Here is an 18,056-nt window from a genome sequence, read left to right on the forward strand (position 1 = left end):
ATTGAGGCTTGGAGCAGCTGGGACAGTGGAAGGTGTCCCTGCCCATGGATGGGGTGGCTTTGAGGTATCTCCCACCCCAACCATTCCAGAATTCTGTAATTCTAAGGAGTTGCAACATTAAACTCAAAAAAATCTCCCTTTGAGGAGGATGGGTTTTTCATCCCCATTTACTACCTGTGGCACTTACATCACTTACAAAGCCTGAATATTTGACACTAACCGAACTATGACTATCGGAAAAATAAATTATCTTCTGCAAAAACTGAATAGAACTCTATTCTATTTTGCTTTAAATATAAACAGAGCTTTCACTACTTACAATTATGTGCAATGGTTTTGCTCTTGCTATTGATATGTATAAAGGAAAGAGAGTAAAATGAACATTTTTTTAAAGACTATTGTGAGGGAAGGTAGAGAGGTGTCTGTACAAGGTTTGTCCCCAGGGTACAGAGGGGCAGCAGCTGATGTGGAACAGATCCTACTTAGATGGGAAATTCTGAGAAAAGAGGTTGTCCAAGCTCTGTAAGTCAAGACATCCTTGTGTCATGTTAAGACCAGAATTATTTTTTGCTCTGCTACATATAATGAGGACTACATTGCAGTGAACTCAATGTATTCTTCTAAGTAGGACTGTTTCTGAAGAAATCCCTAATTGGTCTTCCTAAGACAAGGCAAAAATAATCACAATGTCAGATAAATATCCTGAATATTTCAGCTACCAGAACATCCAAGACTAAAAACAGAGGGACACAGAGAAACAGCGCAAATAAAGGAAAGAAAGAGAAAATACTGACCACCACACAGGCAGCAGACAAACCATATTAACAGTGTGTTTCCCTGAGTTTTAAAGTATAAAAACCACTGAAAACAAACAAAAACCCCAGTCAAGACATGAAAGTCAAATTTAAGGATTAATCTGGAGAATAGTAACAAGTGAAGTCTGAGAATATTGTGAGAACTTCAGTTCAACAGAAAACAGAAAAAACACAAGACTGGAATGATGGTTTGAAAATCTCTCCAGGAAGGGCAAAAGTAGTATTATGGCAGGTTATTAACTTTTTATTGATAACTGATAACAGTAGAGTGTGATCTCTTAAGCACAGAATTAACAACCAGAAGTGGAAGATGCAAGGAAAGTTAAGTACCAAGTCAGTGGCAGAATTTCTATAGAGGTGCTCTGGGTGCTACAGCAACCCCAAATTTTTGAGAAAAGCACAACTCCGTAATCAATATATTGGTCAAGTACAGAGACAGTAATTTGAGATCTACAGAAAGGTTTACATGAAAATATATATATATCTGGTGACTGGGAAATACCTGCAGATCTCAGAGCATTCCTGGTTATGGCAAGGACAAGGGAAAGGAGATACCAAGTTTAAAAGGCTGAGGGCCAGGCAGTCAAAGAAGAAAACAGGACTCTTAATTATCCCATTACTCTCAAAAGGAGAGGTGCAAGAAAGGCTAGGATACTGATTTGGAGAAAATAAATTTCTGAAGATGTGACTCGGTAGAGTTATGAAGACAGGAGCTGTGTTTGTGTTTGGAACTGACCAAAGACTGAATATACCCAGAGGAAAAGGAGCAGAAAGATGAGAGAGGTTAAAAGGTGAGGAAAAGTCACTGTAGGAAACAGCATAGGAACATCTGGCAAGTCAGGAGGTGAACAGACAGCCAAGCCAACAATGGCACTGAAGGAAGCACAGGATGAATGAAGTCAAGAATGGATCAGACTATTCATGTGAATAAAACAGGTGAAATATGAGTTGGAGAAGGTCCCTCATGCTTGTGAGGGAGAGGTACCCCAAACCCACAGAGTGAGGGGTGAAAAGCTGATGACAGACAATGATGTGGCTCAAGGGAAAGGAAATCAGGGTGGGTTTTTTTTGTGTGTGTGATTTTGTGTGTGTTCTTATAGAAAGAGAGGATTAAAAACCTTTAGTTATATAAATCAGGGGGGAATAGCAATTAATAAGAAAAAAGGTGAAGAACTATGCAAAGAATGCAAGAGAAGGAAGCTGAACAACTGGAACAAGCAGCAGGAGAACTACAACCCCTTCCTGAACCTGTGACAGAACAAAACTGAGCAGGGAGAGGGGAGAAGGCAGACCAAAGGAGGGGAAAGGTCACACTGTGTGTTACTGCACTGTGATTTCATTATTTGTAAGACAGCGTTGCAAGTACACAGAGAGAAGGATGGGGAGGGCGATGGTGAAGAGTTCAGCAGGGATCCAGAACCAGGGGGGAGAGAGCCGAGGGAGCTATTGGGGGATGTGGAGATGTGAATGCTCGGTGCGGGGATGGCAGAGCTGGGGAGAGAGAGAGGAGCTGGATCTGTGTCCAGAGGAAGCGGGGCTGGCCGCAGGATTTCCGCAGGGATCCGGCGCTGCCGCAGCCCGCGGGAGGAAGCGGATGCTGGGAGCCTGCCAGGGACAGCAGTTGGTAGGGGGGAAAAGAGAGAGGACAGCACAGTTTACCCAAGAGCTCTGCTCAAATATGTGGTTAGAGGAGGACAAACCCCGGAGTCAGAGCAAACAGGGCGAGGACCTGCAGTGTTTGCTCCTGCAGAGCTCGGCTGGCTGGGGATTTCAAGTCTTGCCGTCAGACAGCGCAGGGGGGGAAAGCAAATGATGGATGTGCAAGCAGAAAACTACAACATTAATTACCTTAAAATATCAATTATCTCCAGAAAATCTCCCCTTTGATCTAGGGAATCCCAGTTTCTCAGTGGTATAAACACACAGAGCTCAAGCTCCTGAGCTATTCCTGCACATCTGAGCTACCTTGATCTATAAGTGGTTTTGATCCCACACTCACTACCACAAGTTCTCAACAAGAACAGAGAATTTTCCATCTTCAGCTTCACATTCCAGCAGGTCAACATTCAAGCAGTTCCTGTTCCCATCAACCACACAGTTGAAGGCTTAAATACCCTCTTCCTCCTCCTCCTTCAGTCTCTGTGAGGAGCAGCAATATTAATTCTGGAACATGGGACTGCTTTCAGCACCAGTGCTGCTGAAAGATATGGGTGGGCCTCACGTTATTTCACCAACTGAAAACTGAAATTAGGGACAGTTCTGCTGTGAGACACATGGATTATAATGCCTGCATTCATCAGATATATTTATGTATATATGCTTATATACCTAGCAGACAAAATTTTAGCTTCACTGCAGTACAATCCAGCAAAAAATGGCATCTTTACTAGGGACAAAAAAATTTAAAAAAATAAGAAAAACTTCCCTAAAACTACCTCCAAAAATTACTTTTTCAATAATCACCTGAGAAATGCAACTTCAGGTGCAACAACAGTGATTTTTTTAAGGAGCTCTATACATTACCCTGTGGAAAATATTATTTTGGGTCATGATCAACTATTCTGGGAGTTTAAATTGCAGGTTTTTTAAGTACTCCAAACAACCTAAACCACCCTGCAGCAGACTTTCCAAATGTCCAATATAGTGGCACTGATACAGCAGACTTATGAATCAGGACCTGAAAACTTGTTTTTTCCCCAGCCCTCCTGAAATTCCCAGGAACTCTGCTATATACTACAGGAAATCAGATTTCGCTGGAGAGCAATGAATTTACAAGTTTTCAAGTATTAGACTTCGTGCTGGGAGCAGGGTTTGAGGACCATGTACAGACACAGTGCAACTTAATATGAAAAAAGGGGTTTTATACTAATCAGCAAATGAAAGATTGCTTCCAGCACACTAATACAAAAGTTCCAGTACAAAAGTACCACAGCACATGAATTACTCAACACAATTCAGCATTTCACTTTGCATCTACAAAAATAAAAGTACTACAATGACACAGCATGTGCTGATTGCCTATCTTCAGAAATAAAGGGAAAAAACACCCCACTGGAAAAACTGAAATACAGAAAAGAATGTCAGCTACTTTAGGCAGCAGATTTAACTTTCTGGATATAATAATGAACTCTTAATTTTGGGGGTGCTGCTTAATTAAAAAGCTACCAAAAAGATCACAGATACAAGCAATATTGGGTGGTTTTGATCAATATCTAGGGCAGCAATTAAAATAATAGCCTTATCCACAGTTTGACACTGGATATGGGGCCCATTTCTAAATTTCTTACATTCTGTAACAGGTTTTGACTTCAGTAGCTGTTTCAGTACAAAAACCCCTTGACAATATTAAGATGCAAACTGCTGAGCAACTGGAACAAAGAATATTGACAGCACTGCTTGGGTCCCCAAAGAGAACATTTAGAAACCAAGTAACTGGAAATGAGACTTGAACCAATCCTATGGTTCATCAAACATCTGCAATAATATTTGATTCTAGTGCAGTTACAGGGAGTGAATCGGAATGCCTGTCAGGCTGGGATTAAAAATTAAAGCAGAGGCCTTGGCTTGTCAGGAATTCATGTTGTTAAGGGGAAAAAAAAAGAGAAACATGTATTTTAAAAGCAAAATCACTGATCAGTGGAGGATCACCACCACAATGTGTGAGTTGAGAAAAGGAGGAGAAAATGTGTGTATTTTGTCAAGGCTGATAGCTAGTCTGAAGTCTGACATTTCAGCATGCTTGAAAGCAATACTTGAGACTTTTTTGACTGCTCTTACAAAGATACAAGTGGTTTGTTATATCACTAAACTGTATGATGGGATATCTACCTGCACTCAGCAAAGCTGACATAAAATAAAAGATCAACTAACCTACCTTAACACAGCTTCAGAGAAGTCAGGACTGAGCTTTCAAACAAAGGGACATAAAGCATGGGTCTGGAATGATGAGTTATGCAAGGAAAACACAGCTAAAAGAAGAATCTGTGCCCTGGGTTATTTACCACAGGCAAACACAGAGAAGGGGGTCTAGACTGGTCACTTCATCTGTGTGAATATTATCTACTTTAAAATAAATCAAAATAATAAATTTTAAAATAATAATAATAATTAGAAAGTAGTAGTTTAAATAATGTTTTTTCTGATCTGTAAAGGAAGTCATGGTGTTTCTGTACTTCATGGGAGTGAGGAGAAGGTGCAACCAAAAGCAACTCCTATAATTTTTGCCCGTTAGTTAAATCAGAATTACAGCTCAATTCTGGCAATTTGTGCAAAACCAATTAACCAGTATGGAAATGCCTTTTTATGCAGCAGCCAAATGCCTGTCAGTTTGTGAGCCGCAGCACTACCAGGAACAGTAGGTTCAAAACCTCCTTGTCTTTCATACTAAGGAAATACCCCAAAATGCAAGAAGCACTCCAATTTCAGATAAAATTATCAGGAAAATTTGAGGAAGCTCCTCTGTGCAATGAAAGAACTTGTAAGAAGCTCTTGCATTTTTAATTCTTTATAAATAAATATGTTTGGAAATTTCCAAGTTTCATTTACTTACTATAGGTTGATCTCTGAAAAACAGGGCAAATCAAAAATGGCACTCTAAAAACATCGTCCTGTGACTGGTTTTTTCTTTTGTACTGACCTTCACTCTGTTTCATAACCAGCTCTGTTAATTATAATAACTCACAAAGAGTTTAGAATACCAAGTATTTCTGCACTACTCCTACCCTCATGTAACGTAATTTCTGAATCAGCACCAGTAAGGGTTTCCTAAGCCTTTTTATTTCCATGGAAATCACACTTTAGGATTAACAATTCAAATAGCATTTTGTGTTTTGGGGCATCTGAAGTTTCCCTGAAGACAGCCAGAGGAACCAAATGTCACCACCATGACCTCCAAAAAAACCCTAAATAAACGTTAGAAGCCTCAGGATGAAATAAAGCACCAAGCAATGACACAAGTTAAAATCTTCAAAGAAATGTGTTGTCCACAAGACAAAAATGGACACATTCTACTTCTACAACTCCATGGTTTGCTCACTGAGCAAAAGAGCAACACAGAACTTACTACCAAAAAAAGATAATTCCAACTTAATTAATAACTACAGAATTCTTCTCCTGTTTAGGCAACGGTTGTGCAGAAGTGCTTACACCATCACAAATAATAATTCAGTTTCTGCTATCAGGCAGTATCTTAACACTGCAGCATTTTCCAGGTCCTGTTTAATAAAACTGGAACACATTTTCTAAGGTGGTTTCTAGTCACTAATAAATCTAGTATGTAAATGCATATTTACTTCTTGTAATATGTCCTTTGACCTCAACCTGAAATTCTGAAAACTGCGAGCGATCTAATTTGAATTACTGTGTTTTACTGTAATTTTTCTAAACCAAGAAGTTCCTGACAAAACCAGGATATACCACCTATTTTATGTGACTGATTTACAGAGATTGGTTCATCCAATATCAGGCCTGTATTAAGAAAAAAAAAAAAAAAGGCTTTTTGTTAAGAAAATAGTCTTTTACTACATAAAGATACCCTAACTGAGCCTCTTGAACAGATTTATGGCATCTGGAGCACTTCTGGAGTTCATCTCATGTCAGGAACAGCTGGTGCAGACTCCACATTTTTATGTCAAAAAAATAAAAGAAGAAAACAAAAAAGAACCCAACAGGGTACTTATATTAACATGTACCAGTAGCTAAAATTTAAGTAGGCATGGCTGAGATTTAATTCACAATGTCAGAATCATCAGAACACAAATTACTACCTGTTTCAGCTCCTGCTCTCATTAAATGTATTTTTAAGGCACAGAACAAACCCAGAGGTTTTGCCACCTTTCAAACCTTATACCTGATGTTAATAACGTTAACCGGGCCATTTCCAGTTGGCATTATTAACAAATCATCACTGCTTTGCATTTGGGTAGTGGGGAAATTGAGAAGAAAGAAGAAAATAAACATACCAAGGTGATAATTTTTTCTCCTATATTTTTTTTAAGTCACAGGCTGCTCAAAAGTGAATAGTACACTGTTTCTTGAGGGCTTTCTGACTGAGAAGCATGAACCAACCAAAAAATTGTTACCGACAAATGCTGCAAAGACTGATGTAGGGTCTGAGAGACTCTTCTGGAAGGATGTGAAAGTTCTGCACAACAAAATTTGTGTGTCTGTGTGGGATTTAGGCACAACACAGCTGAACACAGATATTTAATAAAAAAACACCTCCATAAATCCCCAGTTCTGTCACTAGGTAGCTCAAGAGGTGCCTGAGTGCTACAGCAGCATCACAGAGACATCTGGATAGACAACTCAGCTACTGAAGTTTAGGAAAACATAAAGCAGCCAACAATAGGCTTTTAAAAAGAATCTTAAACTACAGGTTACCCTTTGTAAACCTATTACCCATATTGCACAAAAATGGAAAGTTACACGTGTTTTTGTGTTCTAGTGGCAAGATGAAAAAGTAGATTTATTAACGATAAGTGTTCAAGAACTACCCCTTTTGGGTGAAATAGCATCTGGTAACATGGTAGAACAAGAAAAATCTATTAAAGCCCTCTTCTGCAATTACCCTCTTGGATACCTTAGCCGTCAATACCATTTTCTTGTGCTAATTTGGAATTCAGGAAACTGAATAGAAGCAGTGTCAGCTTTACTGAGGAAATTTCTTTCTTTTGGTACCTATTTTCCACCATTCACTTAGGTCATGTTTTCTAAATAATCAGGCTAAAAAAGGTTGTTTTTTTTTTAATAAAGACAGCTTAGTTCCTTGTACAATTTAAAGAACATGCTTTAGGCAACAGGAGCTTCAACAAAACCTTTAACATACTATAGTGCTGCAACAATAAATAACAATACCCATCTTGTTCCAGGAAGAAGAAATTCTGCACATTATCAGGATAAGACAGCAAGGATGTCAAGTAGCTACATTTTCTCCTTTTAAAAGGAAATCCAACACATGTTCTCTATACAGCAATGGGGGGACAGCAGCTGGAGCAATAAAAATAAAGCAATTGGCAGTGGGAGTCACAAAACACCCTGCATACACAAAGGAACACAAAATTACAAAAATACAGGGGAAATAAACAAAATATTATACATCAGATCATAAGATGGACTAAAAAGCTTTCTGCAGGGCTATCTAAGGGTTGTCCAGCAGCCACCCTTTAACAAGTTTGTCCTTGTAAACAGAAAATTTGAGATTTTTACTCACAGTAGAGATAACTGGAAAAGGGTGTCCTTGCCTCAAATACACAAAAAAAAATCCAGATGAAATAAATTAATAGTTTGGGTACAGAAAAATATCTCTAAAACTGAATGGTAAACAGGAATGGCCCACTGCATTTGTACTGTTTCTGTGACCCTGCTACTGCAAACATGTGTGACTCTAATCAGAGTATTCACACATAAAATGCTACTCGACCATGAAATTGTTTGCCAGGCGAGGGCCAGAGTCCCTGATCCTGCTGTCGGACCTGTCCAGGCAGATCCCAACATCTGTGCAGAGCTGGGATCAAGCCAACAGGGTCGTGCTCCATGGGGACTCACTGCCTGCCTTTACAAATCTCACTGAAATCCTACTCGTGTAAAATTGATTTATTTAAGTGAAATGTCACACTCAACTGTATGCATATGCACAGCCTGTGCATTTTTCAGCCACTCTTTTAACAGAAAAGACATTAAAATTCACCTCAGAGGTTAAATTATTCCCTTAATTATCTACTACTTAAGATCTCAGTACATTTCAGAGTAAAATTTAGGTTTGCAATATGGAAATCAGATCTGAAACCAGAACTGGAAAATGTTTTCCAGATCCTTTATGTCTCAAAACACAATATTTATTATCTACCTTACAGAGAACTTTGTCTTCCACTTCCTATGTCAGAGAAAACCAGACAGGTCATGCACCTCTTCTGGTGTGAATTATGCACAGAACTATTTTATTGGGTAAATGAGCCTCTGATGGCTTACAGACTGCTGCATCTGAATTTTGTTACAGGTATCCTCCCTAAGTGGCATAAATCCAGTCTGTGGATGTTGCTGTGACAGCACTTTGGAGATGTACACTTAAGGTAAGGAGGGGTCACAGTAAAACAGCCTACAAGGACAAAGTGCAATGCAGACTTTCACCTTAAGTCAAATTAAATATTTTTTGTTCTCTCTGATTATGCCACAACCTCCATTTTTCTCTAGAAGGGAAAAAATAGAGATGAAATGCTGTATTTTATCTATCTGTATGCACTACAGATTTACTGTTTTCAGAGGTTATCATGTTTAGAATGCAGAGATCTCAAAATAAGAAACAAGATTTCCAAGCTTTCCTCTAAAGGTATCCCAATCTGCAGAGCTGCATGTTTCTTCCCAAGCACCACATCCTTTGCAGGCCTGAGGACACATGTAAACTCAAGTGCCTGTAACACCCAGGCCTTAATTCTGCAGAAAACTCAAAAAGACCATTATCTGCTCCCTGTGACTCGTGTTATGTAATGTGCATCTCATATTTAGTGTGGTGTTTGGATGTGACAGTTCTAGTCAGCCATGGATATCCGTGTTCCCTCCAGAGGCCTCCCTGCCTTTCCTCCTCATTACTTCACTTTTCACCACCTCTCATAAGGCATTTGTTGTTCAGCTGTTCTTATTAAGAGCCACACGTCTCCTGCAATTTGTGATCTTCAGGATTCATCTTTCATCATATTAGAGAGCAGATGGAAGTTGTAAGTCCTTGGATTTTCCAGAAATGTGCTAAGCAAGTCTGAAATGAGTCACTTAGATGTATTAACGGAGCAGTCGAGCTGATAACAAAATCTGTATTTGGCATATTGTGCAGACATAAGACTCTCACTTTCACTTTTGCTTTTCATGAGGCTAAAGAAGATTGCATTTAGGTGAAGTGCCTGCAGCCTGGACAAACAGGAAAAGGAAAATTCTTCCCATCAGTGCAGCTGTGCTTAACCTGGTGCAGACAAAGGCACGGCCAGACACCTGAGGCAGCTCTGCTGCTGCCTTTTTCCCAAGCTGGAAATGAAACTCAAGACAATTTTAATAAGGAGGTAATATAAAATTACATTTTCACTTGAAGGCCTTCAGGGGCAGTTATGGAACGATGTCCACAAAAGCCCACCCCCACAGGGGTGAGTACATTTTATAGGTTTTAGGAAATCAGTATAATTGATAAAAACACCAATTAGGAGGACAAGTGGTGATGATTTCCCCCCCGTCAAGCCCCTTCTCTGGAGCCCTCCCTTGGCACTGGCTGCACTTTGTCCATGAAATTCATCTCCAGGAGTTGCTGCTCTCAACCTTGGTAGCCAGGAAGAACCAAGACAGCACAGGGGCTTTGTACCCCTGGGGCTTGGAGCTCTGGAGTTTGTTTTCTTTTTGTTTAGAGAAAAGGCATGGAAAACTACTGGGAAAACCAGTCACTAGTACAACAGGCTGCAGAGCAAATAAATGTGTGAAGAATACAGAAAACAAAAAAGAAAAAAAGCAAAAACCAAATGGCATCAGTGCAGAGCCACAAAATGCCCTCATCCTCAGCCCAAGGAGATCTGACCAGCCACAGGGACTGCTCAGTGCAAACCCTGAACCATAAACATCAGGAGGGACCCTGGTGTGGAAGATGAACCACCAGGAGGAAGAGTCACTGGAGGGAGTGGGCCCTGGCAAGGCTTAACCCAGCACTTTCTCCCTATTGATCAAATGTTTGTGCTCTGTTGATGTAAGGCATTATGTACAATCAGTGTTAAATATTAATGCCAGAAAATCTCCAGCTCTAAATTCAGAGTTAGTCCATTTAACATTCCCAGTGTTACTAAGCTACAACTTGACCTCCTTTAGAGATGTTCTGGAGTGCTGTAAGAACATACTGTGTGCACTCTGCCATGAGTAAGGATGATCTGTATGTCAACAGTGACAAATAAAATGTTTTTAAAATACAACTACTAAAACAAAAGTTTGGAAAGAGGACATTTCTTAATGCTACTTAGACTTACAATAGACTGTATCTTCTCAATATTAAATACATTCAAATTAAGTGAAGCTTCTACAAGTTTTGAGGCAATGTCTAAAATCCAGAAGGTTTGCACTTCTGTATATTGAATTATTAGATAATTAAAAACACCCCTTGAAGTGTATATATGCAGAAGTGCTTTCATTTGTAAAAGAAAAAATATCCTCTCTCCTCTGAAACCTTGATTTTAAGTTCACTCCAAATGATAAAGTTTAAAATTTAAACTGCAATACAGCTTTCACTATGGTAGCATAAATAATCCATTCGAGCAAATGAAAAAATTAAAATTTGAATGAGCAGAGTTCATTCAATTGCAAGACATTTTACACAGGACACATTTAACAACATTAAGAAAGAAATGGCTGAAGTTGAAAGTTGTTCATCGGGACAACGACACAGGAAAAGAAATTGCAGTACCCTGGGACTTCCATTGAACTGGTCAGAAACTTCATGTGGAGTCTTCTTCCAGGCAATGACACGTCACATCTTTAGAGCAGAAGGACCTCAGCTTTATTTTAATTATAAAGAAGCCTTTGACTTCAGAACATAGAGAAATGAATCCATGAGACACCTGCCATGAACTAAAGTATCTAGTAAGTTAACAGTCTATCAAGGTTAAAAAAAACAGATTTCACCTGTGTATTTGAAACAAACTAAGCTACTTTAGAAGGCTGTGAAGCAGCCTGAGCATTCCAGCCACTTCCCTTCGCCTTTCAGCCTCTACCTCATCCTGTGAATTCCACATTATCTCTTCAATCACTCACTTCTCCCTTAACTTCCTGTTCCTTCACATCCCTGCCTCTCCTCCAAGCAAAAGAAAACCAAATTTTGTCCCATTTCATGAATTTGGTATATCTCTGCAGAGTGTATATCAATATTATTGGTGCGCCACTCTAAATAAATACTATTTTTCACACAGAATGCTCCCAAAGCCTGCCCTCATTAAAATGGCTGTTATCTCCCATTGTTTTCAATGAAAGTTAAGCTAAAATGGTTGTTAGAAAAGAGGAAAAAGAACAAAATTTGTCCACTGCCTCCCTCTGGGAACCATGAAACAGGAGCTAAATTACCTTTGGGGAAATGGTGGTTCCTTATCCTGTCTGAGGCTTCCACTGAGCTCAAACTAATTAACTATTTTACTTCTAAATTCCAAGGAAATTAAATATTCACTCAAAGAAGAGCAAATGGAATTTTGGGGAGGAAATGCTGCTTGTGCTCTCTGAAACAAGTGGCTGAGTTCTCACATTAAAAGAGAAGCAACGCACAAAATTACCTGGGAAATTACTTCTATAAAGAGAAAAATTATGTTGGCTGTAAGAAGCAACACATTTCTCTATCAGAACTTACTATTCACATTTGTGACACAGAGCAGTTTAAATCCAAGCAATATATTTTCTACTAATTTATGGGAAGTAATGATGAAGAAGGATGGTATGAGCAGTACAAGCACATCTTCCCTGTTCATGAAAATGTGCGAACATGAATTCAACTGGGAGGTTTCTTAGCAGGAAACAGGAAATTAATCCTGATTTTCCTGCAAAAGGAGTCTCTGCAATCCAAGGGAAGTATCAATTGCTCAACTTCTAAAAATTGATGGTGAGCCAACAAAAAGTTTCATACTCTCAGAGATCCAGTGCAACATTCTGATATTCACTCATAAACACCTGACACCCGGCAAGGTTCTTTGCAGACTTTGGGAGCTGGAGCATGCTTTTAACTAATCCATTCCACACTATTAATGAACAGCTACTGAGCAATAAAATTAAGGAGCTGGGGGACTGAGGCAGTTGAGCTTGCCTGTGTGAATTCTGTGTAGAACCCTTGGGAGGTGACTCACCCTGTCCACCCCAAACCCCCACACTGAGCACTGGCCTCCGTGCAGACAAAACACCATCCTACACCAAGGACAAGAATCTGAAACATTTATCCAGTTTTTTACATTCACTGCATTTTTGGCTGCACACATGAGAAAGTCAAGGATGCATCACCTTGGGAGATGACACCAAACAGCATTCTGAAAAAAAATATGATCTGTCAATTGTTTATTGTTGTGCAATCTTTAACCATATGGATTTACTAAATGTGTTCAGGTATGGAATTTCAAAGCAAATGCAAATTCTTCATTTTCTTCTGGCTTCCATATCTAAGAAAACATTTTACTGCACATACACTTGAACAGTGTGAGACATTATCCCCATAGAATGAAAAGAGCAGTAAAGAAGAAAGACACTTCATTCAAAGTTAAATATGAATGCTACTTACATAAAAAGAAAGAATACAATTTTAACAATGAATGTATGAGAGGAAATGCTTTTCACTTCCCTAATAACTACAAAAAGAATGCTATGGCCAAATTTCTTCTGCTTTTAGGAAACAACCTGTCCTCTACCTGGACACAGGAACTATCTACAGAGTAGAGAAATCATCTGTCTGAAGGACATATTCTGAGGGTGAAATCACTGACTTAGTGATGATCAGTAAATATGCAAAGGGCCTTCCAGAATTTTGTGGAACTCAGGTAAAGAACTAACAGGTAACTCAGATCTGCAGCACTGCCTCTGGAACAAAAGCCCTAGAGCAAAGCAGGACAACTTGTCATCTTTTGCCCTTCTATGGGAGGATAAGGATGATGGGTAAATTTTTTCCCATAATTTCTGTTTTAAGAAAAAGAAATTTAACATGCGAGTTTAAATTGCATTGTCCACAGAAACTGACAGCTGGAAACGAGACACAGAATTCCATTTTCAGCAATAAAGCTAGAAGCAAAAGCTGCCCTAGCTAGGCTGCCTGCAGAAGGTCACAGTAGCAAGAGATGGGTCAGGAAATCAAGAATGAAAACAAGTTCCTCCATCCCTGATGCACAGAAGAGAAGGAGGACAGCAGTTTAATGAAACCAGAAACAAAACAATTCTTGTGGAAGTCTCACAGGCTTTTCATGGCAATCTGTAGTCTGAAATAGACATAAAAGTATTCACAACTCCTCAAATACTGAGTATTGATAATGATTAATTAAGGGGACTTGGGGTGTTTAGGGTGTGCAAGTGCCTCTTAATTGTACTGAAGGGAGATGGATCCAGAGAAGAAAGTAGTAATTTCTCTCCCCATAAAAAATAGAAATAAATGCAGAGACCCAAATTTTCTGAAGAGAGGTGCACACAGATTGAGCAGCCACCTCAAATGTCCAAATACTCTGCGCTAAGTAACTTCTAGGAAAATTTTCTTTTTCTACTTATGACCTTTAAAAGGAAAAATCTGGACAAAACCAATGACAGCATTGTCTTTGGTACACTCTACAACCCTCTGTCACAGAGCTCAGCACTGAACTGTGCCAACAGGGCAGAGGGGATGTGGGCCCAGCTCATTTCAGTCTCTGGAGCAAGGAGTATCTCTGGTTTGTTACCCTGTGCATTACCTGGAATTCTGGGAGACACAAACACAAACCAGACGCTTTTGCCTATACAAGAAGTGATCTTTCAAAGAGCTGGGGAGTAGAACTAATCAAACCCGACCTGAAAAATAATCAAGATCTTAATACAGCTACATGTGAGAAACAGTGTACTCTTTCTTTGCACCAGCACCACATGGAAAAACTTCCAATGCCAGGAGCATGAAATAACAGGAGCACAGGAATTTCTGGTGAGTAAAAATATTTTAACTGCTATGTACAGAAATCATCTTGTAAGGCACCACCCCTTCAAACCCAGAGATGGGGATAAAGGGCCAGGCCTGAGGAGGAGAGGATGGCCATTTGTGGCCAAAAGAAGAAGGGGTACTGCTAAAAATCCAGGCTTTTTTTCCCCTTTTGGACTCAGTTTTCAGCTTGGAAAGAATTGGAAAGAGATGCATGTTGGAACTTGCTTCTCTCAGCAGAAGGTCTCAAAATGTGGAAAAACGAGCTCTTAACTAGAGAGGTGAAGAAATTTCCTCAGGACATCATGAAGAAACACAAACCATTGTACACTGAAGAGTGAATTTTGCCTCAGACCATCCATGTACATGATTTCTCACAAGACTTCAAAGCGTGCAGAAGTTTTTCTCCAGGAAAAAGTAAAATAAGAGGTACCTGGAAAATAATCATGAGGATTTTTCTACTTCAAATGAAGCTACTCCTACTGAAAAACCTGCAGTATTAACAGGTTGGGTGAGCAAGCAACAGTATTCTTCCCTGAGTCACCTGAAACAATTTCCAATTCTACATCATATATGTCAAAACTTCCATGCCAGGACTTATATCCATGATCCAGCACATGCACATTTATGACATGCATCTTTTCAAGCCTCAGAAATGATAAAAATGTACCTAATCAGTTCAGAACTTTGTTCACTAAGAAGGAAACATATACAGTGGAAAATCTTGACAGAAAATAAACATAAAATCCATTTTAAATATGCGGGAGCTGCAAATACTTAAACTGAGGATGAGCATGGAAAATGTTCTTTATAAAGCCAGAATTTGGTTTTGCTTTTCTATTTAGTGGATTTTTAGTAAGATGAGCATTGTAGTGCTGCAAGCAACAACGCACTGTCTGAGGGGGGAGAAAAATCAAACAGCAGTAATCTTACAGTTGCAGTTCAGACAATGTAAAACTTGTAACTTGAAGAAACTCAGTCTTCTGTGTATTCATTTCATGAGTCAACCTGTGTGTTCCTGTCTGACTCGCAGCTATGTCAAGTGAGGCAGCAATATTTCCAAATCATTAAATCATCTGCAAATGCTTTCCTCCTCCATCAAGCATTCCTAAGCCTTTCTCTCTCCACAAAAGCAAAGACAAGATTATTTCCTCTCCAAACACAGCCCACTCAGCTACAGCTGCCATGTCTGCAGCAGCCAGACCACGCACCCCTTCAGCAGGAACAGTTTTTCTTAGGTCAAGTGGAACACATGCCTAATAAAAAATTCTGAATTGCTCGTATGAATTAATAAACAAGCCTTCTGTGCTGTTTTGTACGTACAATAACAGTTTTCAGATACAACAGCACAGATACAAATGCTCTACTACTTGACCTGCAATGTAGCAGCAGAATTTTGATTTACTAGCCTTGTCAGCCTTGGCAGGAGGAAGAATCCAGCAGCAGCTTCTGGTGGTTCCCACTGATGATGGGATTTTGACCTCTCCACAGGCAATGGAAAAACACTGTGTGGATGGGGATTTCACTTAAAACATGTTCATCTCCCTCTGCTGTGAGATCTGCTTGATCATATCCTAATACCATTTTCTTGTTCTTTGACATGAGCTTACAATGCTACCTTAAAATACCAGACGCAAAAACCACGATGAAGATTGTCCTAAGCAAAAACTAAGTGATAACAAGGAGCGTAGTGAGTCTTGTGTGGGATTCAATGAATTTATCCCAACTGTGACAAAAACAATGCAAAGCTTTTCCTGCCACCTTAAAATATTAAGAGAACAGGTTTTACAAACACCAGGCAAATTAATTTCTGAAATAAATCAAATTGTTCCTAAAATAAGTGTTCATCCTGTCTAGATGTGCAAATAGAATCATACCATGATTTTATCTTTTCTTCATCAAGCATGACTTTATACAGTAAGTTAAATATTCAATCACAGAATTGTAGGACACACCAAACTCGCATTTTCTCACTTTTCTTGAATTCTGACAATACACATCATAAATGAGCAATAAGGTCATGTAATATTCCAAGGCCTGTAGAAATTAGAAATGCTAATGGAACATGCTAAAGGAGGTTTCTAACTACTTTGATTAACCTACTCAAATTCTTAGTATACCTCTAAATTTAGACTCAATAGTGAACTTACTGATCAGTTACACTCTCCTGAGCTTAAAGGTTTGTGGACTCCTTTTAGACTCCAAATACTTTTTCACTGAAAATTTCCTCTGGCTCATCATTCTGTTTCACAATTCTGTTTCACAACAATATTTACATTTTTTGGATTTTTGGCTTTTGTTACATACACTTGACTTTGAGAACACAACGTCCCTCACTGAAGTCAACTGTTGTGCTTTGGATCTGCCCAGATTTAAATCTCTAATGTCATTCCTCATGCTCTTACACTATTCCTGTAAAACAACTGCTCCTTCAGTGCGGAATTAAACCTTCCTCTAATAACAAGGAACCAAAATACTAAGTGGGTAATATTAATAGCTAAGTCTTTCATTTTTCCAACAACTTTATATTTAAAACAGATTAGGACAAAATGACCACAGCTATTGTGCTTCCAAGAGATACTTCATTTTTAATTTGAGGAATGTGCCTTACTAAGTTGGCTGACCTTAACAACTCTGTGGGTACAAAATGTCCTTAAACTTTGTTCCTCTCTCTGATAATTATTTTTTTCATTAATTATGTTAGCATAGCCTGGACATGACTGTGCAACCTTGCCCAAGCTCCTTAACCAGTCACCCTCACAATTTAACCACCACTACAAAGAGACATTGGTGAAAGATGCTGGACATCTCTGACCGTGCTGATGGTGCATTCAAAAGTCTAAGGTGTTGTTTACTGCAAACAAGGCAAGATCCCCATTAGCTCATGTGTTGTAGGATGCCTAGCCATTACCAGATTTTGACAACAGAAAATGGAAAATGGTCACTTTGCTGAATAATTTCTGTTGTTCCGAAACTGTGTCTAAAAGACACTGGGATAGGTCAGTCTAATTTCAGTTTTATCCTTAGAAATATTTTTTTGGCCATAACTAGACACTATTTGTGAGGCAGACCTGGAAAAGACTCTAGGAAAGAGGTTTCACAGGTGTAGTGTGAGAACTACTCTCACTCAAGACTCCCCTGTTGTGTTTTGAACAAAGTCTCAAAGGCAGCAAAACTGGCATGACACTTCTACCTTTTATTCCTCCTGTTGCCTTTGGCCAGCTGATTTTGCATTTAACTTATTCTATGTTGCTTGATTGTTTATTAGGGTGAAAAATCTCCAAGTTATTTCAGGATACAAAAACATGTACACCACCCCAGTTTCAGCGAGGGTGGTCCTGACAGAAGCCAGAGATTAGTTCCATCTACAGAAACGTCTTTTCTTCAGCACTGACAAAGCACAGATATTTGGGCAGGTCACATCCATGTTTCCGTCTGTCCTGTGCCTTTGTGACCAGCCTCATGTGTCCACAGTGTGGGGGACAGAAGGACACTCTTTATTCTGCATTAACACATGCAACAGCACCTTGATCTGAGACAGCTTCCAGGAATCACCCACATTGTGCTGGCAATTAAAGAAGTAGGAACTCCTAATTCTAAGGTAT

At 39.3% G+C, this 18,056-nt stretch overlaps 1 protein-coding gene across 4 annotated transcripts in view; it reads right to left on the reverse strand.

Annotated features, from left to right (window-relative positions):
* Positions 1 to 18,056, reverse strand: part of SSBP2 (single stranded DNA binding protein 2) — a 128,816-nt gene that overhangs the window by 71,936 nt on the left and 38,824 nt on the right. The gene's annotated exons all lie outside the window — the stretch shown is intronic.

The sequence above is a fragment of the Lonchura striata genome, chromosome Z (genome assembly GCF_046129695.1).
Source record: "Lonchura striata isolate bLonStr1 chromosome Z, bLonStr1.mat, whole genome shotgun sequence".
Taxonomy (NCBI): domain Eukaryota; kingdom Metazoa; phylum Chordata; class Aves; order Passeriformes; family Estrildidae; genus Lonchura; species Lonchura striata.